This window comes from Tuber melanosporum (genome assembly GCF_000151645.1).
Source record: "Tuber melanosporum whole genome shotgun sequence assembly, scaffold_3, strain Mel28".
Classification (NCBI taxonomy): Eukaryota; Fungi; Ascomycota; class Pezizomycetes; order Pezizales; family Tuberaceae; genus Tuber; species Tuber melanosporum.
Window position 1 is genome coordinate 1,844,393 of NW_003298974.1, and position 10,602 is coordinate 1,854,994.

The window sequence follows — 10,602 nt, forward strand, 5'->3', positions numbered from 1 at the left end:
GAGTCAGTGGTGAAGTTTCTTTTGGACAGGGAAGATGTCAACCCTGACAAGCCAAGCAATAAAGGTTTTACACCCCTCTCCTGTGCTGCATATCAAGGGCATGAGTCAGTGGTGAAGCTGCTCTTGGACCGGGAAGAGGTCAACCCTGACAAGCCAAGCAACAAAGGCTATACACCCCTCTCCCGGGCTGCATATCAAGGGCACGAGTCAGTTGTTAAGCTGCTCTTGGACCGGGAAGAGGTCAACCCTGACCAGCCATGCAACAAAGGCTATACACCCCTCTCCCGGGCTGCATATCAATGTCATGAGTCAGTGATGAAGCTGCTTTTGGACCGGGAAGACGTCAGCCCCGACAGGCCAGATAGCGAAGGCATTACCCCCCTCTCCAGGGCTGCAGCTGGAGGGCACGAGCTAGTGGTTAAGCAACTTTTGGGCCGGAAAAATGTCAACCCTGACAGGCCAGACAAAGAGGGCAGGACCCCTCTCTCATGGGCCGCCGGAAAGGGGCACGAAACAATAGTGACTCTACTATTGGCGCAGCAGGATGTCAACTCCAACAGACCCGACCAAAGCGGTCACCCACCACTCTTTTATGCGTCTCAGAATGGGCATGAGCGGATGGTCAATCTACTCCAAGTCCGCAACCCCGGTCTGCTTTGAGGTCGACGAGTTACGGACTTCTTTACCCTCCTCCAATCTCTGAACGCGGCCATCTGCTATTTCCACCTTGCACCAGCAGCTGTACTTTATCCTTTGGTCTTCGCCCCCACCTCCACCTCTCCCCGCGACCTCCGTAGTCTACGATACGTTTTTTACCGCCATCTCTTCCCTTGCCCACATTTTTCTTCTCCTTCCGAGTTAGTCCATACTCCTGGCTCGAAAATTCCCCACGTGTGCAATTTCTCGTGTCCTTAGAGCACCGGCCCAGCGCATAATTATCAGAAACCCTCCGGATATTTAATTATTCACTCGAGGGAATAGCTTTGATTTTCTGCTCTGAGTGGTTGGAGTAAAGTAGGGGATATCTTCCTATATATTTGTGCGCCCGCAACCTTTTTTGTGTTTCGTTGATCCTTGTTTCGATTCCATATTACAGGTACTTCCATTCTTGTATCATCACATCTTTCCACTTGGTACATGTTCTAGATTATTTCCATCTTTGCTCCCCCCGATTCTGTTACCCGAATTAACTCACTTTAGTACCCCAACCGCAGCCCATCCGTTACTCTATCCATCCCCCTTTGAGTGCCATGTTTATATAGACTTACCCGCACTGCCATCAACCTTTATACGGCAATGATACTTAGCACAGCCTTCAATCCAGGCTGTGTATCCGACAATCCCCAAGTATCACAATGGACCCAACAGTACGCCTTTAACTTATAAGATCACCGTATGCTCCCAGTGGGCCCCCGCCAACCTTATTCAGAAGTCTTCGGCATTCTCCATTTTCACAAACCGTCGCTGATGACTAAATTATTCAAGTTTTTCGGCACCACAGACTAGTTAAACTACTCCCACTGCCTCCCCAAAACCAGCAAGGAGGACTGGCTCCGGCGTATTTAAAGAGCGCGTATGTGGTTGTATACCTGTCCAACCCTGCAAGGAAAAGGAATAGCTGGCTAAGTAAATGGTGAAAGAAAGGATTTTTGCGCAGAATAACCGACCGGTCGTGTCTGATCGCGGCGGCTGGAGGGGATTTCAGTGGATTCTCTTGGCGGGTAGTTAGTGCATCGGCATGGCGCCAAGGAAAGAGCACGGGTGGCGGGGCGAGAAGTGTGTGCGATCACTGATTATCACTCGATACTTAAATTCGGAGTTCTTCTCAAGAGCTAGCCCGGGTTCACAAGGTTTAACAAGATCGAAAACGGTACTTGTATCCTCGCTATAGCGGTAACCGGTTGGTTGTTGGTTACCTGCGTTCCACGTATATCAGCCCGCACAACGGTGACTAAGGATCAATGTTGTACAAGGTGTTTCTCATCCAATTCTCCCTCTTGGTATGATAGCAGTCATTTCGTTGGGGGATTCGCGTTCCTCTCCGGTTATCCCCGCTCGTCCCCCCCCTCCTAATTACCTATGCAAAGCCGGTTCCTCCCTGGCCGTTTCACCGATAAGTCAAATTATTTGGAGTTAAGCCTTTTGACAATGATTTTCTAAAAATTTCACTGACTATGTTTCTGTGGCCTTTCCCCCTGCCCCTCTCACCTTCTATCCCTATTACTCTTGCCGGTGGATCCGACACCTGAGGTATGATTCCATAAAGAACACCCCTCCATCCCACCCTATTCTGCTCCCCCTCTTTGATTTCCGTGCGCATTCGACGCCACGCCACAAACACAAGCCCAATCTGCATCAACCCGTGGCAACGGTGGTAGTCTCCAAGCGCGAAGGAAAGGCTATAAAACCCCGGCGAGATGTACGTCTGCTACCCTTTCTAGTGCAAGTGTAACCTGTTGTCAATAAGGTCTCGAGGTCCGGGTTGCGCATGCGCTGGTTCGCCAATGTTAGTTTGGATTGGCCCGTAGCGAGGGATCGTGCGCGGGATATCGGCCGGGAGTGGGTACGATAGTGGTTGTGTTGCGGAGGTACGGGAAGGATATCGTATGTTCACGATGGAGGGCGGTAAGCGACTTGTTGGCTCCATTTATGATGTTGTGTTGTATGGTATGTTGTGTTGGAAATGTAGGAGCTTTGGTGAGTTGGCCATCCGGGTGATAGTTGGGTTATGGTGCTTTGAAGGGGTGGGTAGTAGCCCCCCGGGGAGCCAAAAGTGCGGGTCTTGACTCGGGCATACGCTAGAGACTATTGGAGCGCACTATTAGAGGAAATTAGTATATAGGCCCACGGTTGATTTCTCTTGACAGATTAGGCTTTGTATGATTGCGTAGCGCTGTGGTAGTTCTTCGCGCATGCTAGTATTAAGAGCCACAGCACCCCACCCATTCTAGCCCTCCTTCCCTAGCGAAACAACGAAGAGTATTTTGAAACGAGTTTCCTGAGTATATCATAAGAGTAAGTGGTTTGATCAACTTTTCTTGAAGACTTAATTTCCACCTCTTCACCGACCGAGCAGACTGTCTCTACACACTTCGAAGAACCCAACCTCAAAGAAATTCATGGATCCGCTTGATCTATTGCATTCCATCTATCCCATTTCATAAATAACATCCCGTTCTATCCATCCTATTCCATTCCAGACATTCACACAACGCTATCGGGATGACCCAGCTACCCCCCGCCATATCACAACATTTATTATCGGGATTCGGTATTCGGATAGTCCTGCATATGGGATTTATTGGGCAATGGATTATGACAGAAGGCGCTGGCGCTATGCCAGGAAGGCAATATTTGGGTTACTAGCTACGCTGGGCGTTTGGATGTCATTAGGGGAGGGTTTCAAGTGTTGTCTAGACATTGATTCCTCGGCTTCATCACTAGTCTCTGATCTTACTTTCCTACAGCCACTCGGCACAATTGTTCGTAAAACTTGTCTCACATTACTGAGCTGCCCCGTGGGGGGAAGTGTCAACTCACGAAGCTGTTTGCGATTTCTTCTTCTTCTACGCACCTAACAGAATTGCTGACAGTGTAGAATAGCCACTCGGTAGAAGTACTCGTGATTTAAGACCTATTGATTGAGTACACGAGCATGCTCGAGTCAATGGGTGGAGTGGACAAGAAAGGCAGATGTTGTATATTTCACAGTGTAAGGACTCCAAATATGAGAGAAACGGCAGCCATGACTCATATGCTATCTTGTGTTATCATTCGCCGTCTCTCAGATGATCGAATGTTTCATGTATAGGTTGTTGTTGCATGGCCATTCATCCTTTCCACCGACGGTAATATCGTCGAACTACTCCCATTTTTAAATTAGAATGCCTATTATCAAATATTGTATGACGGAGGAAGAACTCGAACGCTACCAAGAGATACACACCCAAATATCCAGACAGTAAAATTTTTTTTATCTATTTTCCAAGGCCGTCCAATAATCCATACACACAAAGGCAATGTTCAAGAGGCAGAAAAAAATGGCAATTATCATGCATTTCTCTGTGGTGGCCACATCCCTTCTAGATGCCTTTGGACTTTATTTTTCCCTGCACACATTTAGAGAGGAATAGCCTTGAGGAGAATTATGTTAATCAACCTTGACACTAGCGTATTGCTCTTGGATGCTGGGGGGAAATCATGAACAATTTCATGAGTTGATACCTTCGCGAGGCATATTGGTAAGGTGAAACATGTTTCACGAACACTTCTGCATAGTGACTGTATAAAAATATGAAATTCTGGTTACATGCCGATCGAGTTTAGTCTGCGTAGAAGCTGTAATAGGTTTATGCTAGTATAGTGGGTATAGTGTACGATATAATTCAATGCGGTAGACATATGATACTTGTATGATGTTGTTAGCACAACTACTAAAGTTAACCCTTTTTATGAGAAAACAAAAGGGTGTTGGAGCATTTGTTGACTATTGGGTGGGAGGTTATTGTAATGTTCTGCGAGCACTGGATAGCACAGTATCACAATATATCCTAACTGAATTGTGGTTTGAGAATCGTATCTGGAGTTTGAGATAATATCTTTTCCACAGTTAGCATACAACCTCCGATTATAACACACATATCATACATTCTGGAAATATAGCAAATGACCTATTACATACTGCAACGCTTGAGGGCAGACAAGGAGGTGTTTGGGAGACTCCCGTTCGCCAATCGGGGTGGGACTGTGACTTTGTGTGGGATTTGTGGGAGATAGGCGGCCACCGATTGCGAGATGCAAACCCAGTGCTCAGCTCCTGCGAGGGCCTTGCTCCAGGTGGTGGGGGCCACACTACAAGTACTCGAGTTATTGTTTCACAAATTCCAAATCCATTGATTGGGTCATGGCACTATCACGGCTAGGCAACGAACTCCGGTCTCCCCAAGCTTACTGACACTTTACCAACTAACCCGATACTTTTCAACAACCTGCGATCCACAGAATTCCAACCAGTGAAAAAGCCAAGGATGTCCCGAGCTTTCGCCGGCAACTTCAACTCCTTCAATGCCGTTGTGTCAAATAGCTTTACCTTTACTGCTGTCGATGATGAGTCCAAAATATTGGCCTGGCTGTCTCCTTTAGAGCCCCAGGTTCGACATCAAGACATTCGCAACCAGCGGGTGAATGGTGTAGGTGACTGGCTACTGGAAACGAAAGAGTTCACAAACTGGAATAATGGTAGCGAAAAAGAAGAATCCGGTCGTGCGGCCTTATTCTGCTATGGCGATCCGGGAGTCGGCAAGAGCTACATCAGGTGTGAGAGACCACCATTGAGGGACATAGAAGGAACACTATTGTTGACAGATGGCGGTGGTAGTTCCTTAGTGGTAGACTATTTATGCGACCAGGCTACAGAACAAGATATTGCAGTTGCCTGTTTTTATTACGACTTCGCTTCCCGGGAGGAGCAGTCTCCGACAAATATGCTCGGCTCCCTACTCAAACAGCTTGTGGGTGGGTTGGAATCGATTCCTATGGAAATCGTGAGGAAATTTCGAGGCCAGAAGAGGGTGATTGGCGGCCGTAGTCTACAACTTCTCGATATCGTAAACATGTTTCCGAATGTTTCATCTTCCCAACGTACATTTATATGTGTTGACGCTTTGGACGAATGTGTTCTAAAACGTCAACGCGAGGTTCTTGATGCATTGGGGCAAATTCTCCGCAGGTCTCCAAACACTCGAATATTCATGACCGGAAGGTCACACATTCGGGGGGCAGTTGAGAGGCAATTGGGTGGGAGAGCAACAAGTTTATCGATAGCTCCCGGGGATGGTGATATAGTCACATATTTGCACGCGAGACTAAGGACGGACACAACTCCGGAGGTGATGAATAGTGAATTGGAGAATGATATTATGAAGAGCATTCCCGAAGGGATCTCGGAAACGTAGGTAGCGGCTCAGGATCCGGAAAACCTTTATAAGTCACGAACTCACAGACTCAAATCTAGATTCCTACTAGTTTCACTCAAGGTCGAGGCAATCCTGAGAGAAACAACAATCCATAGGAGGCGAAAGAGGCTGTGTTCAATGGGGGATGGGTTAGGGTTGGGAGATGAATACCAAGCAACGCTAGAACGGATAAGAGCCCAAAACGGGGAGAAGGCAAAACTTGCTATGACCACGCTAATGTGGATATGTCATTCAGAACGGCCATTACAGATAGATGAGCTTTGTCATGCGCTTGCTGTCGAGATTGGATCTACACATTTCAAAAGGCACAATGTCCCTGCTCTTGAGACATTGCTCGCCTGCTTGTCAAAGACTAGTCGGTGTAGATAAGGAAGCCTCGACTGTCCGATTGATTCACCACACACTCCGAGAGAACCTTTCAACTCATCCAAACCTTCCCATGCGAGCTCACTCGACAATAGCGGAAACCTGCTTGACCTACCTGAATTCAGACCAGGCCAAGGCCCTTTCAGCCGAGCCCCAACCTGACCTTTCAAGCATGCCCTTCCTCAAATATTGTTCGAGATATTGGGGCACCCATGCAAATAGAGAACTTTCAAAACACGCGGTATCGCTTGCAATCAATCTCCTGGACCACCACAAGAACCATGTAGCCTCTAAATTACTTTTTGAGCAAATACTAGATTCCAATAACATTACTAAAGCCGATGCTCCTTCAGTGTTCAATGGACTGCACTGTGCAGCTTTCTTCGGGATTGTTGAGGTTATGACTTCTTTGTTAGAAACGAAATGTTGTGATGCCAACAGTTAGGAAATGTTAGGAAATACCACTAGCGAGAACTAAAGGCACCGGAGATATGAGACCACTGTGATGGTCGATACTATGTACATGCGTAAAGTTCTGTGTTTGTGGGATAGATGACGTACATACCTAAGCACAAGACTGATCTGCCTGCAGGGACAGAACTTAGCAACCGAATCATCCTTTCTGTCTAGTCTTACACATTTTTCTTTTCCTTTCTTTATCTTGTTTAGTCACTCAAAACAAGGACTGCATTCTCATCCTGGCGAGTCTCATAGTAACCGAATAAATCTTGACACCAACCAAAGAGATTCTGCGGGTTTAACGCCGCTTACATGGGCCGTGATGGGCGGTCATGAGGAGACGGTGAAGCTATTACTTGGACAAGAAGCAGTCGACCCCGACAGGCCGGCCGGCCGGACAACAGGCGTAGGACACCGCTCGCCTGGGCTGCGGTTAGAGGGCAAGACTCAGTGGTGAAGCTACTTTTGGACCGGGAAGAGGTCGACCCCGACATGCCAGATAACGAGGGCATTACACCCCTTCCTTGGGCTGCAACCGAAGGGCACGGGTCAGTGGTTAAGCTGTTCTTGGACCAGGAAGATGCCAACCCCAACAGGCCAGACATCTATGGCTATCACCCCTCTCCCGGGCTGCACATCGAGGTTGCGAGTCAGCGGTTAAGCAGCTTTTGGACAGGGAAGATGTCAACCCTGATAGGCCCGATAATGGGGGCCTGACCCCTCTCTCCTGGGCCGCCGGCAAGGGCCACAAATCAGTAGTGGCTCTACTATTAGCGCGCCAAGATGTCAATCCCAACAAGCCAGACAAAGGCGGTCATATACCACTCTCTTATGCGTCTGCCGCGGGATATCAAGGGGTAGTCGATCTATTGCAAGGGTGGAAACCTGTAACCCCCCGTCTGCTTTAAGGTGAACGAACCACGGACTTCTTTACCTTCCTCGAGCCTCTCACTACGACTCTCTGCCGATCCCACATTGCTCATACAGCCGTGCTCCACCCCCCGATCTTCACCCCCCACCTACCCCCCCCCCGAACCTCTGGAGCCTACAATACTTTTTTACCGTCATCTATTCCTCTGCTTACCTCCTTCTTTTCCCACCCAAGTTAGTTCTTACCTCTGCACGCTTGAAAATTCTCCAATTTTCCAGGCATATAAGCTAGTACTTTGTCTCCCTGGAACCCCAGACCCGCATATAATTATTTTTACACCCTTCCGGACATTCAATTATGGGCTCACGTGCAAAGCCTTGAGCTTCTATCCTACGCTGTTAGAGCGAATAGGCGGGGATGCCCCTCTCTTCACTTTTGCACTTGCAACCCTCTTTTGTTTCATTGATCCCTGTTTCCATTTCACATACAGATACCACCCTTCTTGTACGATGGCTTCTTTTCACTTCTCACATGTTCTAGATCATTTCTATCTTACTTTCTCATGAATGGCAAGCTACTACTGCGATATCATCCCATCAATCAAGTTAGGTCACTCTATTCCCCTTCGAGCGTCGTATTTATGTAGGCTTTCCCGCTATGCCATCCACCTTTCTACACCTAAGCGCAGTCTTCAATCAAGTCCATATCCGACGGTCCCCGAGTATCAGAACATATTCAAAGGAATAGCTCTAACCCATAAGAGAACAGTACAGCCCCAGTGACCTCCTGGAAACCTTACCCGGAAACCCCCGGTATTCTCCACTTCAATGAACCGCCGATGATAAGTGTTGTGTTGTTCGGCACCCTGGTCTTGCTATACCACTTTTACCACCTTCTCAAAATTAGTGAAGACCTAGTCCGACGTATCCTCGAGAGGGCGTAGCGTAGCTGTATATCTGTCCAAACATCAAAGAACCAAGGACGGCTGGCTAATTAAATTGTGAAAAAAAGATACTAATGTAGAATAACCCACGGAGCGTCACTGATTGCAGCGGTTGCAAGGGGCTTCAACAGATTCTCTCGGGGGATAGTTAGTCAGTTACACAGGTATGGCAAGAAATGTATGCGATCATTGGCTATCACTCGATATTTAAATCTAGAACTTTGCTCTGGAGCTAGTCTGGGTTTACAAGGTTCAGCAAGATTGAACCGATACTGTACCTGCATCCTCGCCACAGCGGAAAGCTGTTGGCTGTCCGCTATTCGTGTTCTCGTATATCAGCTCGCGCACCCTTATCTAAGCCCGAGTGTTTATGTCGCTGTGAAGCCTTTCAATACAACGCTTTACTAACAATCTCATTGATGGTACTTCTGGGACCTTTCCCCCCCTCCTACCAGCTTCCATCCCCACTATCCTTGCAAGCGGATCCGGCATCTAGGCCACCATGAAAAAACACCCCTGTGCCCAGCCCTATTTTACTCCACATCGTTTACTTTTGTCCTTGATCGATGTAACACTGCGAACACAAGCCCAATCGACATTAAACCATGGAAGCGGTAACAACCATCTCCGTATAGAATGATCTCGACGAAACAGAGAGCAGTTATTCCTCAGTCCCAGGACCCACAATGAGTGTCCTCCAACCTGCCTCTCTTCTGCAACATTTTATCCATTCGCGCCGACACATGAGCTAAGGAAACAACAAAGAGCGATAGAAAGAAACATTGCAACAAATGTGATAACGCCGTAGCAGTTGTAGCATAAATACAGAAAGAAAAAATCATCGGAGAAGGGTGCATGATTACTAGTAACCTTTGGCAGATTTGGTAAGTACCAAAGGCCCACCATGGTGAGATATTATCCTTCAGTCCCAGTACCAGTACTGTAGTTTGTAATGGTCGACTCTACATCTTCTCCATCCGAGCGCGGGAATCTGTGGAGACGTGGAATAGATTACGGAAATCCGCGGAGGTTTATGGGGCCATTAGGGATCTATAAACTTGAAGAATTCTCCATGATGTGAAACATATTAATAAGCAACTCTGAGGACTAGCATAGACCATGTGAGAGGCCAGTAGTGAACGAACAACTATACCCACAAATAGGTGTCCTGAAACTTTGGGTGGGATATCGGTTTCGCTCAGGAAGGGTCCGGTCCGTTTTGTTCAACCGAATAACCAATCACACGGACCACCGCCAAATCAGTTCGAATATCAGAAAAAGAGCTTTGGGCAGTTGGAAGGTCGAAATCTTAAGGCCCGTTTGGATGTCAAGAGATTAAAATCCATCAAGTTCGAGATCCATGAATTGCAGAACAGAAATCGAGAATTCAAAATCTTCGAGATCTCATTTTACTGGCAGGTGGTGCGTAGCTAAAACGGGGTATCATTGGCGAAAATTCTTTTGCAAAGGCTTAATACTAAATAAATGTATTGCGCCCGAACGACAAGACTCAAATTCAGGTGAACGGCATGGTGTTGCACCCGCTTCGGTGAGATCTCTGGAATCCCAACCTCCGGAGGTAAAACTCGAATCTGAGAAATCTCAGGAAGGCCACAAGAATCACAATCTCAAAAAAAAATTAGTTCTTCCAAATACTAGTACGCCAAATATTGAGATTCTCACAGATTGCCAAAAAAAAACACTCCGTTGAAACTGCCAAAGAATCCCCGGGATGCCTACAGACAGATAGAGGAGAGCGGATGATTTGTTTTCTGTTTCTAAGCTTGGTGGTGCGTGGAACCCTATACCGGCAGTTGTCTATAGCTATGATATTATGATAATATTATTACAATTTTGAACTAGACACCAAATCTGGGGGCCCGTCTCCCTGGTACTAGGGTAGAACATGGCTGCTCGGTAGCCACTCGCTTTTAATCATCTGTATGACACCCTCTCCCTTTAGCACACACTCACGCCGGTATCATACT